The 23,756-nt window shown below is 44.2% G+C and overlaps 2 long non-coding RNA genes across 2 annotated transcripts in view; one reads left to right on the top strand and one right to left on the bottom strand.

Annotated features, from left to right (window-relative positions):
• Positions 1-1,069: 1,069 nt before the first annotated feature.
• On the bottom strand, positions 1,070-9,899 carry LOC310706663. The gene is made up of 3 exons (XR_014526026.1): positions 9,627-9,899; positions 5,402-5,507; positions 1,070-1,607 (listed from the first exon to the last, which is right to left on the bottom strand). It is a non-coding gene; the product is annotated as an uncharacterized lncRNA (long non-coding RNA).
• Positions 9,900-18,881: 8,982 nt separating this feature from the next.
• Positions 18,882-23,756, top strand: part of LOC310706682 — a 66,809-nt gene continuing 61,934 nt past the window's right edge. Inside the window, exon 1 of the long non-coding RNA XR_014526059.1 lies at positions 18,882-19,183. This is a non-coding gene — a long non-coding RNA (uncharacterized lncRNA). The remainder of the gene's footprint in view (positions 19,184-23,756) is intronic.

Raw genomic sequence — 23,756 nt, 5'->3', positions numbered from 1 at the left:
TATCTTGTTGATTACAGGCACTTTCAGGGCAAAGGAGGGGCCCTTTCATCCACACATAATCATGAAGCATTGATTGCAGATCAATGGGAAATTATATAACACACCGGACTTGGCTTTGTGCATCAGTCATTCCCTAAAAGCATTTCTGTTCCAACCTCTCAGCAAGAGAAAATGCATTTTGTGTTCTCAGGCGTGGCTCCATGGGAATTAAACACACACTACATGTTCAGGAGAGGGTTTTTATATCCGGAGAAACAACATCACAGGGGAAATATCCCGTCAGATTCCCATAGCAGGTCTTGCTGATATTGAGAAGGCTTGACAGGATGGCTCCTCAACTCAGCCTCTCAGGAATATAGTGACTGTAAGAGACAGGTGTGTTTTACAAACCTCTGTATGACTTGCATGACTGTCCCCCAAGACATTTTGCTATCTGTGGCAAAATACAGCCCTGATCCCTTGAAAGCTTACCAGAAGTTCCTCCATGAGAAAAGTATGCAAGGGCGTGAGAACTTCTCTGAAAGGCAGCTTGGCTTCCCACTCCTGATCTTCCCCCGCAATGTCCAACCGCAAGTGAGAGTGAGGGTTGAGTATGTTTCGTGGCACACTCTCAGCTCATGCTTGTGTCTTGTGTGAGCAAAGTGTGTGCCTTGGACTATCTCCCAGAATCGTCTGACAAGTGTTCCTTAAAATACAGGTTGTGCGAGGAAAAATAAAGGGTTGCATCAGTGCTAAGCCAAAGTCACTTATTGGTATGTTTGTTCTGCTAGCAAAATGTTTTGTGTCAGCTGAACACTGTTGTGCAAGAGAATGCACAAGCAGGTGGGTTGTAACTTTGGTGTGCAATAGATTGGACAATTTGTTCTGCAGCAAGTTTCTGCTAGCACAACAGTTGCAGTGAATTCCTCTGCTGTGAAATATTAATGCTCACCTGTCGACTGGTGCAACAGCCACGTAGGCTGGAAAAGGATCCCCACCCCTGCTTTATGAGAACCTAATGGAAAAGTCTTTGAGGCCCAAGAGCAGGGGTGCAGTTAGAGATTCTCCCTTCTTTAAAAGGCAATAGGCACATCTTCTCTGTGAGAGCCAGTGTGGTGTAGTGGTTAAGAGTGGTAGTCACGTAATCTGGGTAACCGGGTTCGCGTCTCCACTCCTCCACATGCAGCTGCTGGGTGACCTTGGGCCAGTCACACTTCTTTGAAGTCTCTCAGCCCCACTCACCTCACAGAGTGTTTGTTGTGGGGGAGGAAGGGAAAGGAGAATGTTAGCCGCTTTGAGACTCCTTAGGGTAGTGATAAAGCGGAATATCAAATCCAAACTCTTCTTCTTCTTCTCTGTCAGGAGTGAGCTGGCAGTAAGTTGTGCCATGCAAGTTGGACTTACCTCTTTATTAGCAAAAACATCATCTGCACAGTCTTGGTGGAGTGTCAGGCCTAGTAAGAACAGCAGCTCAACTTCCGTAGGTCTTGCCCCATGAATCAGTTGTTGAGACTGAAAGTCCCTGCCTCCTCACAGTCCCCTCCTCTCCAGGGTTTTCCCCAAGCAATCAGAGACTGCACCTGCATGAAGCCAACCTTTCCTCTGCCCTTTTCATGCCTCTTCTGGTTCTGGGAGACAAGAGGGGAGGGGAGCTTATTGCAGCAGCAGGAGGAGACACCTGTGACTCTTCACCAGCCTGACTCGTGTCTGCCTCTTGGCCTCCCTCAACCTACTCTCCTATTTCAGCTCCTGCATCTGATCCCAGACTTCTCTCTGCCACAGACTCTCCCAGCTCACTAAGCCCTATTGCTTCTTCAGCTTCCGACCTCCTCTTCCTAGTCTTCTCCCTCCTCTCCCTCTGACCACTCATTGTTGTCCCACTACTACTCCCCAGCCTCTGAGCCTTCTTCCCTTGGGGGTTCCCCAGCTAGTTCCTCTCACCATCCCTCTGTGTCCAACCAGTCCCTGCCATCCACATACTTCATCCACACGCTGCATTTTAGGACTCTCTTGTTCATTTCGCTGAGTAGGGCTCTGGACATCTGATCCTAAAACCCTGCACTGGGTGGCAGGAAGATTATGGAATTTCAGAGGTAAAGAATCTCAGATCTTAAGGCCCAACCCCCTGGCAATAGGTCAGATTCGTAAAAAACACTTTAGTGAAAACAGCAGTGAATTTCCTGAGGCAGAAAATTTGGCATGATAAAATAAATTGACTTGCTATGTGATGGCATGCCTTGCTGAACTCATTAAAAAACACCAATAAGAAAGATATTGACAGCTTATGCAACATTTATAAGGCTGCCTACAAGAAAAGCTTTAAAGCAGAGCATCAGATGCAATTTGCATTGTTGTTGTTTTTTTATAAAAAAAAATTGCATGCATATGAAAATACAATTATTCAAGGCAAGCCTCATAAGAATATATATATATATAAGATATCATGGATTACATATAAAAAAACAGGCTGATGGTGTACATGAATAGGCTTCAGTCAGAAAACATGCATTCGCCTTTTAACTTTCTAGGGAAAACTAGTGAGCATTCAAGCGTGCTTTTTCCTGTGACATCGATTAAGCTTTCTGCTCACATTCTTCAAAGCAACCTATTGCTCTGGACTCATCCACGATATTGAAAGTACAGTAATTAAAGGTGTAGAAAGTACAATAGTCAGACATTGATTTCAGCAGGACAAAGAGATCTGATAGCTGAGAATAGGAAGCTCTTTTCTAGTAAGAATGACCAACATTTGGGGTTTGGGGCAGAGGAGGGGGGGGTACGGAGGAATTAAGTTTCAACTTCATTGTGTGCATTCTTTTATAATTGCACTTAATCCAACAGCACACACTCAACATACAGAATAGAAGTACTGCTTGGACAAGAACCAAAATTATTAGGGTGAACCAATACCATTAGTGCACTGAAAACTATGGTGGGAAACCAAGGGAGAAACTACAGGAAAAATATCACACAAATGGCTATCAGTTCTTTTAGTTGCTTACTGTGTCTCATTATATGACCTTGTTAAAGTGAAATTTCCAGTTTCAAATGTGTGGACAGCTGCAATAGAGCACCTCACCGCTTCTAATCTAAACCCAATTGACTAGCAACATTAAATAGTGAATAACAGATCGCCTCTCATTTGTTCCAAGGAATTGAGTGTGTTTGGTTCCTAACAAAGCAATAAGTCATGCGGTGCCGACATTCTTTCCTAGGCAGTTCACCAACATTATGAAGATATTCTAAAGAAATTCTAAAGCGCCCTGCAAACAAGGCAGAAAAACAGAAGCAACTTTCACAGGGAAGAAAAGTGTTGAGGACATGTGTTGACACAGCACGGACGTGTTGTGAGGCTTTTACAGTTTGAAATGCCAGCTGCATCTCATTCTTTGCGTAAGGTGGTCTCTGCCAGCCCAGATGCATCCAGAATATTTGCTTCACATTCATGCCATTCTGTAAAAGGGCAAAATATGCTGGTAGAAGGAAACATCCCATTCCTTGAAAAATCTGCCTGATGTGGCTTGTCCACTATAAAAACTCATTTTCATAGTAGTTTCCCAGAACTTTCCCACTGTATGTTGGGCCATCACACTCATAAATATAACTAATTCTTTCTAAAGAAGAAGAGAGAAGAAGAGTTTGGATTTGATATCCCACTTTATCACTACCCGAAGGAGTCTCAAAGCAGCTAACATTCTCCATTCCCTTCCCTGCCCCACAACAAACACTCTGTGAGGTGAGTGAGGCTGAAAGACTTTAGAGAAGTGTGACTAGCCCAAGGTCACCCAGCAGCTGCATGTGGAGGAGAGGGGAAGCGAACCCGGTTCACCAGATTACGAGACTACTGTTCTTAACCACTACACCACACTGGCTCTCATGTTATTGTTACCCCCCTCAAACACATATCCAGCAATACCAACTTGGGAGCTCTAGTGCCAATTAGAGGCTGTGTGTTGTTGGTTTTTTTAAAAAAAATCCATAAACTTAGAAAGCCAGATAGACAAATTGGTGACCTCTCCCACCCCCCACAAAAAAACCCAGCACCATGACGTAGCAAAGTCCCACAGAGACGTCTGCTGCTGCACCAGGGACCAAGCAAGGACACCAAGAGAGAGTCCATGTTTTCAGCTGCAGACCTAGTGATTATCAGCTCTTAAGGGATGGGTACTGTATCCAGCAATGTTGCCTTCTACCTGTTATTTCTGGATTAGAGGTCTCTGTGTATTGTTGCGAGCAGATAGACTTGTGAGCCTGTATGCATAAGGGGTTAAACCAATTCTTGAAGCTTATATCTCGCTATGGGTGAGTCATCTGTGGGAAGCGTTTCCCCGGGATGCAGAAAACTCAGAACAAAACCATGTGAAAACGAAATCGGCAAAGAGAAGGAGAAAGAAAAGTGACAGAGGAATAGCAATCTATCACAGGCAAGTGCATTGAAGAATGAAACTCTCTAGGCAGCCCGTCATGTTGGGATAATGCTCCTCCAAACAGAACCGGAAAGGAAAGACTGGCTGGTAAAAAATTGCTCTGCACTTCATCAATAAATGTGAGCATTTATGTTCCAAGATGGGATTAAACCACAATTAGCTGAAAGTCAACACCATCTGTCCTTAAAAATCTTCTCCTACTGAATTGTTTACACAACATGTCAACACGGCGAGAGAATTACTCATCCCTAAAAGAAATGCTTCATCCCCCCAAAAAAAAATCTGTATGGAGGGACTGCAGCTCAGAGCACTTAAAGTCCCAGGTTCATTCCCCCAGTGGCACCTCCAGTTGAAAAGGACCACACAGTGAGTGATACCAAAGGCCCTGTGCCCTAGAGCATGGGGAATCCTCTGTGCAGATCAACAAACTGCCTCACCTGGCAGCAGGCAGCCTCTTACGATCAGTTACTGGCTCTGCACATCTTCCAGACTTGGTTCCCTTGGTGCCATCCATCTAGTGGGCTGTACTTAGGCCCTGTCTGCACTATGCATTTAAAGCAGTATCACACCACTTTAATCTGCTGTGGCTTCCCCCAAAGAATCCTGGGAAATGTAGCTTGTTAGGGGTGCTGAGAATTCCCTTCACAGAGCTACAATTCTCAAAGTGGTTTAACAGTCCACCCCTTTTCCCATGGAACTCTGGGAATCGTAGCTCTGTGAGGGGAACAGGTCTCTCCTAACAACTCTCAGAACACTTAATAAACTACATTTCCCAGGATTCTTTGCAGGGAGCCACGACTGTTTAAAGTGTATGATGATGCTTTTAAATGTATAGTGCAGCTAGCTGTGCAAAAGAACCTGTCCTCCAATTCCCTCAATAAGTTTTCTTCTCCTGCCAAGGAGGCTTGCATCTTTTCTGCCTCTTCCTTGTGGCACTTTTGGGGTTTAAAAAATGTATTTCTTTATAATTTTGGTGGGTGCAGGGTGAAACATACCTTACTGTTGTGATGCAACTGTGGTTGTTGGTCTTTCTTCCCATTAAATAGTTCCTTAACACAGCAGCCTTCCCAGGTCCTGTGCTTTTTCCCGATTTGAAAATCCCTATGGAAATATAGAGATGGGGGAAGAAATGTGATTCGGTTCATTTTCAGAGGGGAATAGACCTAATTTGCAATTAGAAATGCAGCAATTGTTCAAAACTGGCACTTCTCTGAACTTTGCAATGCACTCCTCCAGCCAAGTAATTCACATTAAGATGTTGGTGAATTTTCATGAGGACTTTTACAAAAAGAAATACGGAAAAATGAGAAACTGAGAGAAACTGAAATTGACATATTCACTCATCCAAAGGGAAATGTAACCTTATGACATCTTCCCCTGAGATTTAAGGGACAAGGGAGACTGTTACTGAGTAGCTGAAACTGGTGGGATCACTTGTGTTTTTATGGGAAATTGTTCCATTTACCTTTAAAAACAAAAAAACCCTGGACCGATTCCTTTAAAAATCAAGCTTCCCATTTTAAGCAATGAACAGCTGTCAGGTGCACAGTAGCTAGCCCCTCAACCTCCCCATGAGAATTTCACCAAAGTTTCTGCTCTCCTTTCATAATTTTCTGGTGCAATTTTCTCATACCTGAAGGAGAAGAGGGGGAAATGCAGGATAAATCTTTGAAGCTGCACTAATTGCACTGGATTGTATAGGTGGTGATACTCACCTGGCAGGGGAGACAACTTGATCACAAATTGTATAGGTGGTGATCAAAAGGTTCTCTATTTGGCTATACCTCCCTGTCAGCTGTAAAGTGATCAGCTGTTGTGCCTGCATATTCAATAGTTCACCATTCCTTTGCCCAGAAGCAGGAGATTGCACTGTTCCGTGTAGCGTATGCATGTTACATGTTGGACAGAAACCTTATCACACCCCTACATCACACAAGAAGGAATAAATCATCTCCTGAGTTATGGGAGAAGATTGCTACAACTACATTATTTATCCATGACATGATCCAGCTGATAGAGCCCCACTAGCTTCAGTGGTAGAGATTTAAGCACACGCTCCATTTCCCCACTGAAAGAGGTTGGCACCAATAAGAGCTTCCCATATGGTAAACATAAAATTAAGGTTGCAATGCAAGCCACAACCTTCTCCACATCTAAGATGAGTTTATGTGGTGCATCAGGGTCCCATTTGAAAAGTACCATTTGTCGTAACGATGAGGGTAGGGGGGGCTGCTCTGCTCCCATCTCTCTGTAGTCCGCTGCCCCGTTTGCATTAGCTACCCTGTCCTTAGAAATCTTCAATCTGTTATCAGCCTACAGCCCTGGAGTCCCACCGATGGGCAGCAACACTCTCTGTGCACCATTTCCATGAAATGTTCCAAGCCACCATCTGGAATGAGTTGGTGAGCACCATTTCCATCCAGTGAGAAAGAAGGCTGGTCCGGGAGTAAGTCTTCAGACGAAGGCTATTCTGAGCAGTGTCTCTTGGCAGCCCAGTCCATTAAAGAGAGCTACATTTGCTGGATCAAGGAGCACAGATGCAAATCTGATGCTCATTCAAGTGTGGATGCCATCTATCCCATTCAAATGTGCATCCATATTCTACTGACACATAGAAAACGTTTTCAAAAGTGCAACCGGAGTTGGATCAGGGTGAAAATATGTTATGTCTGCTTTGGACTTTCACTAGTATGCTGAATAATAAATCCCTTTTCTTCTCCTCCCAATCTCTCTCCCCATTCCTGCCTGTTCCTGTCTTCCAACTTGCATCTCACACAGGGAAGCCCAGCTCTCCCTGGATCCAGCCAGATCTCTTCCCAAGCTTACGCCCCCATTCACAGCAGGAACACTGAAATCCCTCCAGCAAACATCTCTCTTGATTCTGGACACCCTGAGACTTTGTCATCAACAGGTCAGACATAACACAGACACATGCCTGCATCTCTCCAACCCTCCTCTCTTACTTCTCATAACACACAACACCACACTCATTTTTGACTAAACAAAACACAGCCTAATTTTTTAAACGGCTTTCAACGCTTTCCAAATTGATTCCAGATTTGTACGTTAAGAAATGGCTTTATTTGGCTTGTTTCATTGCCAAGAGGCACTTTTTAATATAAACTCATTACTTCTAGAAGTTCAAATGATTTTGCCTTATTTCTGAGAAAATTTGCGAAGTTAATGTTCCATAACTCAGGGTGGAAATGGTGCAATTAAGCCCCACTAACAAATATCACTGGGGAAAGGTATCTTGGCTGTTGCAGATATGCGATTGCAGGCTTTCTGGCTAATCGCTTAGTTTAACAGCCTGACCCTTAAATTACTCTACCAGGACAAACCGCAGTGAAGAGTGCTGCAGGATGAGCTGTAAGGCTGGGCCAGATTTCCACCCCCTCCTCATTCTGCAGAACAATATGGGCATGGGACAGACTTACAGATATGAAGCTGAGACAGATTGGAAAGAGACAGATGAACCCATCCCTAAGTAGCACTGCTGCTTTTAAAAAGGTACCGGTAAGTTCTTCAATCAATGTATAGCAGGGCTCTGCATGTTACTTCATATAAGACCTGAATCAGCCCAAATTTAGCTATTCACATTCTCTTTTTTAAAAAAATAATTTTTATTCATTTTCCAAATAAGTTTTATACAGTCAACAAATTATTTTACACTCATGCTTCAATTTTTGACTTCCCTCAGTTTCTCTGTCAATCTTTCGAAAAATTTCTATTTATTGACACATTTCTAAACATGATATTGCCTTTCCCCACTCCTTTTCCTCTTACTCTCTTTTTTGCAGCATTTCTTACTATTTCACAGAGTCTCTTCAAAATCAACAAGCGTTGTCTGTACATCACATATATTTTTCAGATATTCTGTAAATTTCCCCCAGTCCTCGATAAACTTTTGGTCTTTCTGGTATCGAATCTTCCCAGTCAATTTGTCCAATTCTGCATATTCAGTCAATTTCCTTCTCCATTCTTCCACTGTTGGAATTTCTTCCTGTTTCCATCTTTGGGCCAGAAGTATCCTTGCGGCAGTCACTGCATATTGAAACAGTTTACAGTCTCTCTTATTGATTTCGTTTCCTACCATTCCTAATAGAAAGGCTTCTGGTTTTTTAGCGAACGTATATTTCAACATCTTTTTCAATTCATTGTATATCATTTCCCAGAAGTCTTTCACCTTTTTACATTCCCACCACATATGATAGAAAGTACCTTCTTTTTCTTTACATTTCTAACACTTATTGCATGTTTTATACATTTTGGCCAGTTTAACTGGCGTTATATACCATCTGTAAAACATTTTCATTACATTTTCTTTCAACGCAGTACATGCCGTAAATTTTAGCCTTTCATTCCATAATTTCATCCAATCATCATACTGTATATTGTAACCAAAGTCTCTTGCCCAGTGTATCATTACTACTTTTACCTCTTCTAGCCATTCACATTCTCAGAGGCATATTCCGAAAGTTTTTTCTCTGGGTAGAACCAGGCTTTTCTATGTACATTGAAAAGCCATAGCAGGGGCTGAACAGAAACTTTTTTTGCTTTGAAGTTGAAAGATGAGCCATTGCCTTTCTGCCTACGGTAACATGGCAAGCAAATTAATCAGGGAACCATTGGGGATATGGTAAAATCTTTCAGGTGGAGGGGTTCCTGATCCCAAGTGCCAATTCACATTGGCAGCATATGTGAGCACGATGACCCACTTTTAGCAGCCATGCCTGAGCAGCATAGCATGAGGAAATGGTAGCTATTACCAGTGTTTGCTTTACCTGAGATGGCTTTTCTGCACATGCCATGGGAACAACCCATGAGGAAGATTTTAGAGCATCTGAAGAAGCCCTCAGTTCCCTTAGGAAAATGTGGGCCAAATGAAATCCTTGAACATCCCTAGTACTATAGTCAAGGGTACTACTCAAACTCCGGCAAACTCCTAGTAAAATCAGGGGCTATGTGTCATTACACTTCCAGGAAGGTAAACAACTATAATTCATTGTTTCAGATGACAAGATAAATAAATGGCAAATGAAAGCAATGTTTAAACATGTAATAAGCTGCTTGAAGAAAAACATTCTGAAAATGTTCTCCATTCAGACTTGTTTGAAGAAAGATCCATCTGTGCAGAAAGTAATTCATAAACAGCTACAAAGAAATAGCCTGGAAAAGATGCTGTTTGCAAGTGCTTGGTCCAGATAGACACAAACTCACCTGCTCACTCCACTGCCCTGAACACTGACGGCGTCCTTCCTGAAAGCTCAGGACGTTGTCAATCTTCATAATAAAATCTGAGGGCTGAAAGCTGTTTCCAAAGGAATAGTCCCTGACTTCAAAGTGTCACTGATTTTGCCCTCTGTGACACAGCAGCAGAGTTGCTGGAGATGAAAAGGCACCTTTGTTCAGCCCCCTGTTTGCGCAAGACAGTTCAGAAATGGCAGAGCTCTTCAATGATAATTTTAAATTACTCACCTATCAGTTCTCCCTTCCTCTATCTCCCCAACTCTCTGCCTGCCACAAAAAAACCAAAAACCCCCATCACAGCAATGCTGAAACCTGTGGACTTTCCAGCTAAACAAAGATTGCTCTATTTCTCTTTAATATTGCTGTCTACCCCACTGTACCTGGAAGCATGCATTCTCACTGTATTTTGCTCTGTTTCTCTTTCAGGAGCTTCCATGTGATCACAATGGGGGGCTTACAGGGCCGAATGGTTGGCTTGGAACCCAGTGAAGATCACATGCATGGGCTGACAGTGTGATCTAGTGCTTCCCCCTGGGGTCACACATATGGCTTTGATTTGCTCATGGAAGCTTCACACACAGAGACACAACACACTTCTGTGTTTGCAAAAATTATGTTGCAAAGTAACTCATTTGGCTTTGGGTACTTTGCACCTTGATCTGGGGGAGCACAACATCTCTGGGAGTGTTGTTGTGGGATAATTACCTAATGTAGAATTTTGTTATATGACTTCAAAACAGTGCATTCAGGCTGAAAGAGTGAGCCAACAATCAGGGCCGGCCCACCTATGAGGCAAAGTGAGATGACTGCCTCAGGTGGCAAGATCACAGGGGCAGCTGATCCGGACTTCAAGGAATGCATTGCCTGCTGCTGCGGTGGCAGCAGCGGTGCGTGGCTTGGAGGCTGGATCTGCTGCACTCTACAATTCTAACTCTGAAGAAGGCAAATGTTCTGCAGGTGCTGCTTCCGACATCATAAGGTTGCAGTTATGGAGGAGACTACTCTTTTTAGAATGTCTATATGTGATGGAAGATGGGACACAATTAGTGGCAGAGTGTTACAGGTGGGACTCAGGCCTCAAACCAAAACGTTGTATGTTTCAGGCACTTGTATGGCACCCTAAGTGGCAGGGTTGGGTGTGTGGAGGTGGTAGCACCCTGGACGGTTCCATGGAACAAGACTCTGGAGCAGGGGATTAGGAACCTCTGGCCCTGTAGGGGTGGTTGGACTCTGACCCCCATCAATCCAGCCTGCAGGATCAGTAGTCTGGGATAGTGTTTCTCAACCTTGGGTCCCCAGCTGTTGTTATACTACAAGTCCCTTCATCCCTAGCTAGCAGGGCCAGTGGTCAGGGATGTTGGGAGCTGTAGTCCAACAACATCTGGAGGGTCACAAATTCCCCACCCCTGCTTTAAAAGCTGAGTCACCAGGGATACAGGTAGTAAAAACAGTGTATGATTTGAATGTAATGGAGGCAAATGATTTCCTGCCACAAAGAATGCCAAAATATAAAAGCAGAAAGAGAGAGATTAAAGGCATGTAAAAAAAGAGAGCAACTTCCTTTGATGTAGGGATTAATTATATGAATTTGGAGTGCTTTTTTAAAAAAATGGGATCTTTATAGGAAGCATTCTACCTATGTCATAGGAAATTAAATGTTTTCTCAAAAGGATTCCAGTTTTACAATGTCAATGGCAGCATTTTTAGAGCACTTCTGGGCTGCCAAAACTTTTTACATACATTATCTCGGTTACCTTCACAAAGCCTCGTGAAATATGTCAGTGTTCTTTGGCCTATATTGCAGGCAGTAGTTGAAACTGAGGACATTATAGCTACTCCTTATTTATTTATCTTGTTTTATCTGCTTGCTACTTAGTTCGTTATATACCGCCTTTCCTCCCAGAGGAAGAAGCAAATGACAAGCAAGGAAACAATGAAAACATTTAAAAAGCAATTCCAATAAGGATGCAGACTGGGAAATATCTCCCTTTAAAAGGCTTGTTGAAAGAGGAAGGTCTTAAGTAGGTGCTGAAAAGACAACAGAGGCAGCACATGTCTAATATTCTAGGGGAAAGGATTCCAAAGGCTAGGTGCCACAACACTAAAGGCTCAATTCCTGTGTTGTGTGGAAAGGACCTCCTGATAAAGATGGCATCTGCAAGAGGTACTTACCTGCAGAGCACAGAAATTGATGGGGCAAACAAGGGATGAGATGATCTTTCAGGTATCCTACTGCCAAGCTGTATATGGCTTCATATACCCAAACCAGCACCTTGAACTTAGCCCAGTAGCTGGTTGGCAGCCGGGGGTGTTATAAGCAAGGAAACAACCCAAGGTGGGATGAAATCCAAGCTTTAGTGCATAGGTTTTGTTTCCCCTCCATACATCTGAATCCATCATGGAAGAGAATTGCCTTAACAGCCATGAGTACACAGCTATCCTTGCAGAAAGCAAGGTGAATGAATTAGTATAAATATCTAAACATGAGCAATAGTGCTTTCTAAGCACATTGAAATGGCACCAGTCAAAAGAAATCCAGAGAGAATTATCCGTTTCCCCAGGCCCTGCCTACGAACGAAGGCCGGGCAAGGGAGGAGCAGGGAGAGAGACATTTCATATTGTAGGTGCCAGATGATGTAGGTAAATTAGTCTGGAGAACAATATACTTCAATTTCAGACAAAGACAGGAACCATCTGGTAAGCATTTCTTTCAGTGCCTTTCCATACTCTGGGGATATGCAATTTGAATGCATTTGATAGAGAGCGGCCTGAAAATTTCTAATAAAAGGCAAGATTCTTTTATGTCAAGTAAGACAAAGACATCTACAGCACCATCGTATGTAGGGAGTCTGAATAAATTTGTTGCTGCAGCCAGACATGTGGAAAAGTAGCTGTTCTTGTACGCATTACAAGGTGCTTGTTCCAATTTAACTGCGGTGATTTTGCGGTTGTATTGACACTCTTCTTTTCAGGTCTAATCTGACTGTGTTGGGAGTGGGTCACAAACCTCCTACGATTAGATTTTGAATTCCTTTCTTCTGCTCTGCAAAGAATTGTGGCACTCGCTGCCATCCTTTTGCTGTTTGCTACAACTGACAGATCTACCAATTTACTAGATGACTTCATGCATCTGAAAAGGTGGGCTCCAGCCCCCCAAAAGCTTAGCCCATGACTTTAACACTGTACAACCCTATGCACCTTTACAATGGAGTGGGCCACACGGAATTTAAATGGGATTTCCATCTGAATAAACGGGCATAGGCCTGGGCTGCATGAGTGAGCCGTGAATCAGGAAACCTGCCATTTAAACCTCACCTTGATCCTAATTCAGTAGCTGGCTTTTGTCAAGACATTTGAAAAATGTCAGTAATATTGGCATACCTTGCAGCTGATATTACAATGCTGTAGTAAAGAATAGGTATGAGATGACTGAACTGTGCTTTACAAGGAATATTAAATATGGTTGCTGCAGATAATTATTACAGTTATAGTACAGTTTCCAATACTGAGTCTGTGTCCCCACCATAGGAAGGTTTGCAAATAGCGATTATGTGAAAAATTGAATTTAGGCTGCAAGCTAATACCCACTTACCAGTGGAATAAGTCCCACTGAGCCCAATGGGGCTTTGTTCTGGGTAGATATGTACAAAATTTAAGCATTTTATCTGACTCTGTAGGCAAAAAGCCCCCCTGCCTTATAGCAGTTCACAAAGATAATATACGTAGTTCCTAGTTTCAGGATTAAAGTCTAAAAGGCAAGACATACAAGGAAAAGAGCGGTGGGGAGGGAGGAGGCAAAAAGCAAGCTTGGGAATCAGTTCTTAAAAGGAGCATTTGTCTGGATTGATCTGTGGGGCAGATGTATGGAAATGAACATTCATCCACATTTGCTTGCAAGGATGTGCCAGCATCTTCCGGTTAAGTCATTCATTCATCTCACACTTCTCAATGCATTTCCTCCTCACTTTCCAAACTGCAAAAAGGCTGAATTTTTTTCAGTGGATTTCTTGCACTGGAACAACAGAGCCCTTTAATTAGGGTTGCCATATATCAAGAAGTCAAATTCCGGACACAAAAGTTGTTGAGGGGGAGCAAAGTAGGTGTGTGTGTGTGTGTGTGTGTGTGTGTGTGTGTGTGTGTGTGTTTGCTAACTCTCCAAATAATAATATTGAAGTTTTAAACCTATTCCCCCATATTTTTACAGAAATTTGCCAAAAATTCAATACTTCTGATATGGGCTGCCATACGCCTGGAAGGACAAATCCCAGCTATGTCTGGAAAATTGGCAGACAGCCCAACTTTAATCCACTTGAACAGTGCAAAATGGTCCAAGCCTGTGCTTGAATTCGTCCTGCAGAACAGTGTCCATCTCCAGGAACCTGCAGTTCTGTTTTCCCCATGCCCAGGTTCTATTCACTGATCACCGGACTGCAGTGGCTTCTTTAGCAATAATGAAAACTGCAAACTGGCAAAAGTGTTCCATAACATACATTGAAAAGCAATGCCTGTAGGTCTTGTTTAAAGGCCAAGGCCAAAAATGGGGGAGGGGAAGCACATGCTGTTGATTCCAAGCAGGAAATGATAATGGAATGTATCTCACGTTGCTCTGAATTCTGAAATCTAAGCTTCTGTGCCAAACGAAATTAAGAATGCAGAATAAAGCAAAGACAACAACAGCATTATATTGAAACAACATCCTGGAACTGAGAGACTGAAGTTTGCTCATAGACATATAATGGTCCTCCTGGGATCTTCCCTCTGTAACTGTATCTTCTGCTCTGAGAACAATTTACAGTTAGTTAGCAGTTCAGTAATCTCAGGCTGAACAGACATTTCAGAAAAGCCTCGGGAGGAAGCTGTGGGCAAAAACTGTCACTGAAGGCTGCTTCAAAGTAGGCTAAATTTTAGCATCAATATAGAGTTATAACTTTTGGGGTGGGGCCAAGATTCCCCTAAATTCCAGGAACCAGGAAAGAGTTAGAATTTAACCAAGCCCCCTTAAATCCCAGGATGCAGCAGAGATTGAGGCTGATGTAGCCAGTGGCGTAGCGTAGGGGGTGCAGGGGGTGCCAGCAGCACCGGGCGCAACATCTGGGGGTTAGGGTTAGGGGGCGCAAATCCATGGGTTAGGGGGCGCAAATTACTTGCCTTGCCCCGGGTGCTGACAACCCACGCTACGCCACTGGATGTAGCCAAGCCAGCCTGAGAATGGTTGAGTCATCAAACAAACAATGGAATATGCGCCATTAGCAGAGACTCTGCACCAGACAGGTGGGGCATCTCCTCTGTGCTGGTTAGAAGAGTTGTGTTTCAGAATGGCAGTTGGGGGTAATGAAAGCAGGAGGAAAAATGGATTTGCAATGTGCAACCAGCAGCAAGCTGAAAAGGAGAGGGTCAGAGCACTATGGGGGCTGACAGTGGGAATCCAAGATGGCAGCCATGTGAAAAGCGCATCCCCTCCAACATTTGTCCAATGAAAATAGGGACATCCTATTCCATACCTTCCAACATTTCTCCAATGAAAATAGGGACATCCTACCATACCCTCCAACATTTCTCCAATGAAAATAGGGCCATCCTATTCCATACCTTCCAATATTTCTCCAATGAAAATAGGGACATCCTATGGAAAAGAGGGACACTCCAGGATCAAATCAGAAACTGGGACGGCTTCTCTAAATCCGGAACTGTCCCTGGAAAATAGGGGTGCTTGGAGGGGCTGGAAACGGGACCCCCTTGACATGTAATGCCAGAAGTCCTTCCATCATGGGCTCAGGTTTTATATGTTTGTAAATAAACCATATATCATAAAGACACCACAGTCTCCACTGTGCCTCATTTCCAAAAGGAAGCCCGAACCCTGGAATCTCGCGCCACTCAGAGACTGGGGTGGTGTGTAACAATACTTATGGACAATGAGAGATGCATAAATGATTGCATCTCAGATCCCCACAGATCACCTGCTGCTCAAATCTAGGAGCAAGGGTTCCTCTGAAATCACCACCCTAGTTTCTGTCTAGATTTTGGAGTTCCAAGTTAGCTTGTTTCCAAACCAGTACTGAAGAAGATATCAGGACCAGCTTCTGTTGGACTGTTTGCTCTTCCCTACAGGGTCATCTTCCACCAACTGCCCTGTGGGAAAGATCCATGCAAGGGCAGCATGAGAAGTGTAACCAGGGCTGGTCCTCCTAGACTACATTCTGGTCCCCATGGAGCCATTTACTACCAACTGCCTGTGGAAAGGATGCTGGTGTCTTTTGATATGTTGCTATTGCCGTATTAAATAATGTATTTTGATGTTACTTGAAAGGATTTGTATCATGAAAAGAGGAACGTCAATAAATGAAACAATAAAATAAATCAGGAAACCTCCATAGCTTCATTTGTGAACAAACCCAGGACGAAAGTACATGGCTGAAAGGGGAGTTATGTAACAGCCTGAGGCATGGAAGTTCATCCATAAATTAATTATGGTTTGCAGCAAAAGCCCGGTCAATGACGAAGCAATAAACCTGGGTTTGATGGCACTTGTAAGAGTTAAAGTTCAGAAATGGAAGCAGCCTGCACATTTTTCTTTACACAGAACTCACTGAAGTGTTTGCCGCCTCATGAGCATAGCCTTTTTTTTAAAGAGTAATATTTTCCCATCTTAAAGTGCCTTCAAGTGTTTAGTGCATTCTAGTGCTTAGAACGAGAGCTATTGTACACCACTCATCTGTGTTCCATAACAATAAGCACTTTTATTTTTTGGCAAGGAACACATTGCGAAAGGTGAGAAGGAAGGGGTAAGATTTGCTGTATTATATAAGGTACATGCCCTTACATAGCCCAACTCTTCTGCAAAGTTGGAAAATGTAAAACTTAGTCCTCTCTGACTCTGCTGCCTTGTGTTTTAACCATCTCACATTAGACTACATTCCAGGCATGTGAGCCTATCAAGACTTTGCAAGGAATCTTTGTTCTACCCTGGGAGTCAATTCCTGAAGCATCCCATGGACTGGGCTTTGTCCTCTCTGAGTGTGCAGCGTTGGCCAGGATCACACAGAGAGGCTCTGTGATTCACCGGTTGCCCCAACAACACGACCACATGCAGTTGCATGGAGAAACCCATTCATCACACTGGAAATCCCATGCAGTCTCAGTTGGGTTGGAGGCATGCTGGCCAGCAGCCCATCGAACTTCCAGCGTCCAAAGCATGGGTACCACATTTTGCACAAACCAGAGGACTGGCTAGATGTGTGACAGGTGTGAAGGTTATAGTCCTTTAAATTTGCATTTAACAGCCCTGGTGCTCCAAAATCACACACAGGCCAATTTAGCACGATCTCTTTCCAGGGTACAAAACGTTGAGAGATGGATCAATGCGCTTTGGATATCGCACAGGTGCCCTACCATGTTCCTTCTACCTAGCTTTCCCTTCCTTTTTTATCATCTCTCCCTCTTTTGAAGTTCACTTGAGAGGATTGTTTGGGTTAGGAAGAGAAAGAGCCGGGGGAGAAGCAATCTCTGCAGCACAGCCTCTAGTGCTTTGGTAAACTTTAAGCTATTGTCTTTCTTGAGGGATTTCCAAAAACCAATTATGGGACAGTTTCTTTTAAAAGGGTAACAGAAAGATGATAAGAAGATAAGTGCAGCCTTGCAGGATCAGACCAAGGGCCTATCTAGTCTAGTCCACAAGCAATGGCTGCAACAGCCCTCTCTTCAAGAGTATTACTTCCAGAGTATTAGATCTAGATGTCACTTACGGACTCATTGTTAAAACTGTGTTTATGGAAGACAATCTTACTCGACTACGAGTGATCGCCAAAGAAGAAGAAGAACAAGATAAATGTGGTTTGCAGAGCACCAGTGGTCTGCATGCTGCATCCAGGAAGTCCACGGCATGTCTGTGAAGAATGTTGGCAATATGTAGTCTATGGAATTCAAATGCTAATACAATGAAATGCAATACGGTGTAAGAAAGAAAAGAAGCAACAAGAATAAATGAAAAAATTCATACTGTGATAGCCGATTAGAATTAGCACAAACAGGCAAAAAAGTCATTAAGGGCTCATCCATAAATCCATTTGCATGCTGGGAAAACCCAAGGTTTAGCACTTTACTAGAACAAATAGCAAGTGGGTTTTCCATGGATTTTGTTCTGAATTAGCACTAAAGTGTGGATTTTCCAGGGGAAAGCAGTGGAGCAGGAGCAAAGGCAAAACCGCTCAGACCCATGTTTAGAAAATGGAAGTGTAGATGACTCTTAGGTGGTCCACCGAGAACCTCAGCAATTTTCAAGTGGTCCTTGGCTGGCTGGCTGGCTGGCTGTTTAGGAATTGCTGATCTTGAAAAAAAAAAAACTGGAAATGGGACCCTGAAGGGTAGATGGAGATGGGCATGCAGAATGCTGGAAGGGAGGAACCCTGAAAGAGGGGCTCAAGCAAGAAGAGCTGAAGGAGAGGCAGGCAGGCAAGATGGGAGCGGTTTTTTGCCTGCTTGTCAAATGCCAAAACTCATCTTTGGGTTGTCTTCTGCTGGGGAGTTCACTGGTGCAGGAAAACCCCAGGTCCCTGCTGCTGGGCTCAAATGGAAAGCAGCACCCGAAGCAAGAATCCCCAAAGCTTCCCTTATCCTTCCTGCTGGTTTGGTTTTAAAACCCAGGAGAATGCAGAGTGTTTGCTTAGTTGGATATTTCTAAATCTACATTTTTGTAATGACCGTAGCCCAGTTTCCTTTCTCTCAGCTCTTCCTTTCCCCAGGCAGAATGCTCTGGCTCTCCAAGCCTACCCCTATGTTTGTAGCTTTCAAGTATGTCACAGGAGAAGGAAAACAGACACCACACACATATATGGAGGGCTTGGAACAGACACATGGAAAATGTTCAGCTGGAGCCATAGTGAAGCTTCTTTAGAATGCCTTAACAACTCCTTTCTATATGCTTCAAACCCTAGGGGTTCCTATGATGCTCTCATTTGTAATATAAGGAGCCCACAGCACTGTTCAACAGCAATCATGCCTGACCAATCCCATAAAGCCCAGAATTGTCATCACTGTATGCATTGCTATGGCAACTATCTACATTTCAGCTAAAGCCTTTGAGTGCCTAACTATTGCTCAAGCTACAGTTCCCCATTTTTATTTTTGTTTTTTAAAAAGGAGCCAAACTCAACCTTGGCAGGGTATGAGGTGGCTAGAGGAAGGGCAGATGGAGAAATGTTCTCCACTCTTTTCCTTCTGCTCATTATCTGGGCTCAGAACTGCCAGTCTGCTCAAGCTGCTGGTTGTTCATTGGCAGTGGCAGGAGGAATTTTATCCCCCCCCCCTTCAGGTGAAAAAGCTTGCAGAGGGTGAGTTTGAGCTTGCAGTGCCCAGAGAGGGTGCCCCACCTGTTCTGTCTCAGAGGCTTGTATTGATAACTTCAGTTAAAAGCTAGCAAACAAAAAAACTTCAGGCAGGAAAAAACGGTATCATATCATCAGGGATGGCAAAGATGTTGGTTGAAGCTGATGGGAGCTGGGAGTCCAAAAACATCTGAAAATGTACAGGTTAGTTACCTCTGTCTTATAGAATACTTGATGGTGAGATTCCTGATTCAGTGCTCTATGGTGCATTTACAGGAAGGGTGTGGGCAGAGGGTGGAGTCTTGCCTACATACATTTATAAAACCACATAGTGGCTTATCAAAGTGTAAAGCTCAATCACTGACTCAACACAGTATGCTATAGCAAAGAGAGTGACAGTCCTAGGCTTGGGCAAATCATTCTTTTTCAGCCTAACCTACCTCATAAGGTTGTTGTGCAAATAAAATAGGGAGGGAAACCATGTCTGTCATCCTTGCAGGAAGAATGATAACCTTGGGCACCATCAAGATCTCTCAGGCAAAAACAGATCTCGTATTTACTGTACTTCCCTGCAGGACAACGGGAACCTTTCTGATAAGAATGGCAGATGATAAATCTCATGGAATCATTTCATATGCCTTAGGTTGTGGATACGATTTAGAATGTACGGCTTACTTTTTACATTTCACGATACTTAAATCTGTGTATTTATTGTGTGTGTCACAGAAACGCACCCCCCCCCCAAATGCTATAATTTTCAGTAGTTCAGAATTTAACATGTGTTCTAACAAAGTTTTGGAGGCCAGGAAAATACTCTGTGAGGCAAAAGAAGAATATTCTGGTGTTAGTTGCAAAATTCAGGACTCATTGGACAGGGAGAAAATAGGTATTGTGCCTTTTAACAGCTAAACATAAAAAAGAGGACAGGACTATGGAAGGAGGGGGTGGGAAAGGGGGAAGCTGATTCATTTCATGTTGATGGGAGAGTGGAGACAGTCCAGGGCCAGCTGCCAAAACTGTAGGCTGGGAGAGCACTCAAGAGTCACTCCACAGGGAACAGCCTGAAAAGGTAGTGTCTGTTTCTGATGCTGGAGCATCCATCACATGGTGCAGTGCTGTTGTTGCATAAGATGGTATGATCACTGGGGTGCCTCGCAGTTCCAAAATGATCTGGGTACCTGCCTCCCTCTATTACAGATTGTACCAGGTCCACATGATGGCTTTCTCCTTTATAACAGGAAATTCTAATTGGCTAGTTTACTAGCTGTTGAGGCCTATCTTTGATCTTAACACCATGGGATGACTTTGCTAAGATTGGATGTGCCTGCGTATGGGCCTTAAGCTTCATGTTACCTCATGTCATACAGTCCCAGGCAACTGACAATTGGGTGGCTGTGCCTATCTGTCAAAAATGGTCCACAGGGGGTGGGCCAGTTCTGGGTCTAGTCTTCTGGCTGGATCCACTTCCCCCACCCTTGTTCTAGAGAGAAGATGGCCTCCTGTCTGAAATCCTGGTGAGCCAGTCAGCTGGACCAGTGGTCTGCCTCAGCCTAAGGCAACTTCACTGCGAACAGTGACATAGAAAGGCCAGCTGTCTCTTGGGGCCAAAGCAAGCCTAGGTGTCTAAAATGTGGCAGAGCAGGGCCTTCTCTTCAGTGGCACTGAGCTGATGGGCAAAGTCAGCTTAGCCATTCTATTTACACCTATTTTGCCCCCCGGATCCCAACCACAACAGCACCTGCTTGATCAAAACAGTTCCAGGTATGTAAACAGCATACACAGGCTTCCTTGAGTGTATCATTTTTTTGTCCAAGGCAGCGTCACCTTTGAACAATTAATCCAGGAACATTCTCTCCAATCACTAGTAGACACCATGGTGAGCCAGGTTCCTGCCTGAACCGCTTATTGGTAGGAGAGCCAGGCAATGGGAGAAAACAGACCCGGCCTGCAGTGGGAAAAGGAAAGAAGAATATGTGGGGAAGGTATGCGTATAGGTGGTGAAGAAGCACCAAAGCTGGAGGCATTTGGAAGCTCGAGGGAAAGGATGGTGCCTACTGAGGTGGTGCAGCCTGCAACACTTTCACCAATAAAGTAACTTCTGGTAAGATCTGCATAGGTGTGATTCCTTCACTGGAACCACATGATGTAGAGCTCACCCCTGCCCCAGCAAGCCCTGCAGAGAGGCAACCTAAGAGTAGCAGAACTGTAGATCCACTTCCGAACATGGTTTGAATCCTTCTCTCCCAGCTCTGAGTCTAGTCTCCTTCAAGAACCACCGACCAAAGCCTTGGAACCATCCCAGCTTTCCCTTTTCTGCAGAAGGTCCAAGAGCTCCCTGCCAATCCTCTTGCTCCACCGCTATCTGGCAATTTCCAAGCGCAACCCTCATTAGCGAGGAGCATGACACAGAAGTGGTGGCTTTCGGGCACATTGCGCTGCCACCATTGAGCTGTGCAGAAAAAAAGGCAGCCGTGCATATGAACTCTCTAGATTCACCTTGATCATTTTGCCCAACGCTGCAGCGTATAAGGAGCCGAGCTACTGAGATTCCTCTTCCCGGCAAATTCAGTTCAGCGAAAGCTTTCATGTTCAGTACAGTGCATCGTCTCCTGGGAGCTTCCTTTAACAACACTTATAAATGAGAAAACAAGATAACTTTAGACTGCACAGCTGCGGGGGTAGAAAATGGGAGGGGGGGAGTGTGAATCCATCCATTTGCTCAAAAGGCCACCAAAATCTAATGCATTGCTCTAATAAGATTGGAAGGTGTGGGATTGATTCAACTTTTCACCCCTTCCCCAAACTGTTAAGAGACATGCCCCCAAATTTTGCAGCTCAGTGTCTGCTGTAAAAAGTGGTTCTTTCAGTGAAATTAGAAGGGAGAACAATCTGAGGGGGGTGAGGGACTCCTACAGAATATATCCAAAGGGCTACTATTTTTTAAAAACAAAAAAATAAAGGTCTTTTTTATTGCTAGGCCGTATTCGCACAATACATTTAAAACACTCTGTGACACCACTTCAGACAGTCATGGCTTCCCCCAAAGAATTCTGGGAGAAGTAGGTCAAGGGTGCTGAGAGTTGTTAGGAGACCCCTACCCTTCTCATAGAGTTACAATCCTCAACATGGTTTAATGGTCTATATTTATGCACAGGAAACTCTGAGAATTGTAGCTCTATGACCTACAGCTTTCAATGTACACACCAGTGGCGCTAGGTATATGGGACAGAGGGGGCTTAAGCTCCCCCAATATTGAGGGGGGCCGTCACCCCCTGCTGTCACTGGGCGCTTCTGAGCACCCCAACCTCAACCTCTGCCCTGCAGCCCAGGGGCCAGGCTGCGGCTAGGACAAGTGAAGCAACGATCACCCACGCTTGTCCCAGCCGCTGCTGAGTTTTGACTCTGTAAAAAAGAACTTTGGGTGCTGGGTGGGACCTGGTGTGCAAGCAGTGGATTCTGGGCTACTTGTCAGCATGTTTAAACCCTGTCTTCACTGTTGCACTGTCTGTAGACTTGTAAATAAATGCAAATGTTACAAAACCCCAATACGGTATGCCTCATGCCACCTCCTTCCAAAGGAAACCAGACCTGGATAAGCTCTGCAGCCCTGGAGCTGCTCAGAGAAGTGGAGGGAAAATAACAATATTGCAGAAGCCTCTTAGGACTGGGCTCTTGGATTATTATTAATATTGGCAAGGTACAGGCGGCTTTCAAAAGAACAATGCTCTAATGTTTGTGAACTCATTAAAAAATCCATCCGCTGGGTGGCTTCTGCAGATCAGAGAGAGCAGAATCAATAGGCACACACACAAAAAATAGAACTTAAGAACAGGAAACACAATTTGAATTGAGTTCTGCTTTTCAATGTGGGAATTGTTTCAAAAAGCTCATTTACAAATATATATATGGCTGCGGTGAGCAGGCTTTTGCAGTAGGTGCACACACACACATTTTTCAAAGGACTTGTGGGGATCAAATTGTGTCTGACGAAAAACACAACATAAAACATCTTGTGCCTGTGGCTTTGTCATGCTGGCCACATGACCCAGAAGCTGTCTGTGGACAAACGCCAGCTCCCTCGGCCCGTAAAGCGAGATGAGCACCGCAACCCCTGAGTTGTTCATGACTGGACTTAACGGTCAGGGGTCCCTTTACCTTTACCCCTCTCTGTATGGGCTCTGCCACACTTTCACTCGTGCCATGCCTGGAAAGCATGGATCTGGGCCATTTTCCCACTTGACCCACACTTTCTAGGCATGGCTCTGAGCAGCTTTCCTCTTGCCCCACTCCTTTCCAAGGGAAAACCCACTCTTTGGCAGTACGTTGGAACAAACTGCAATCCAGGGGAAATCTGGAGTGATCGTTTGCTCCAACTGAGTGCTAAAGCGCAGTTTTCCCCAGGTGAAAGCAGCGGGACAACAGGACGTGTGGACAGGGACAAATAAAAGAGGACACCTTCACCCTCCTGGTATTGCTCCCCATTATTATACACACAGCCCTACAAGACAACAACAAGAACCCACCAACAGCATCCAAACTGATATGACTCACTTGACCCAAAAACCTCTCCCTCCACACGCATGCAAACAAGCCTCGCTGCAGTCAGCGGAAGGTAACCAAACAGTCCCACACCCCCGCCCCAATCTCTCTCAATACCAATGAAAACTAATACAGTAAAGGAATAGAAAGAGAACCTACCCACGTGATACTGACACATAACCTCACACACACACACACACACACACACACACACACACACACTATGCAAAAGAATGAA

Source organism: Podarcis liolepis, assembly GCF_965112155.1.
Source record: "Podarcis liolepis genome assembly, chromosome: 5".
NCBI classification, from domain to species: domain Eukaryota; kingdom Metazoa; phylum Chordata; class Lepidosauria; order Squamata; family Lacertidae; genus Podarcis; species Podarcis liolepis.
Note: the sequence above shows the minus strand (reverse complement) of the source record. Positions and strands in the feature narration are given on the sequence as shown.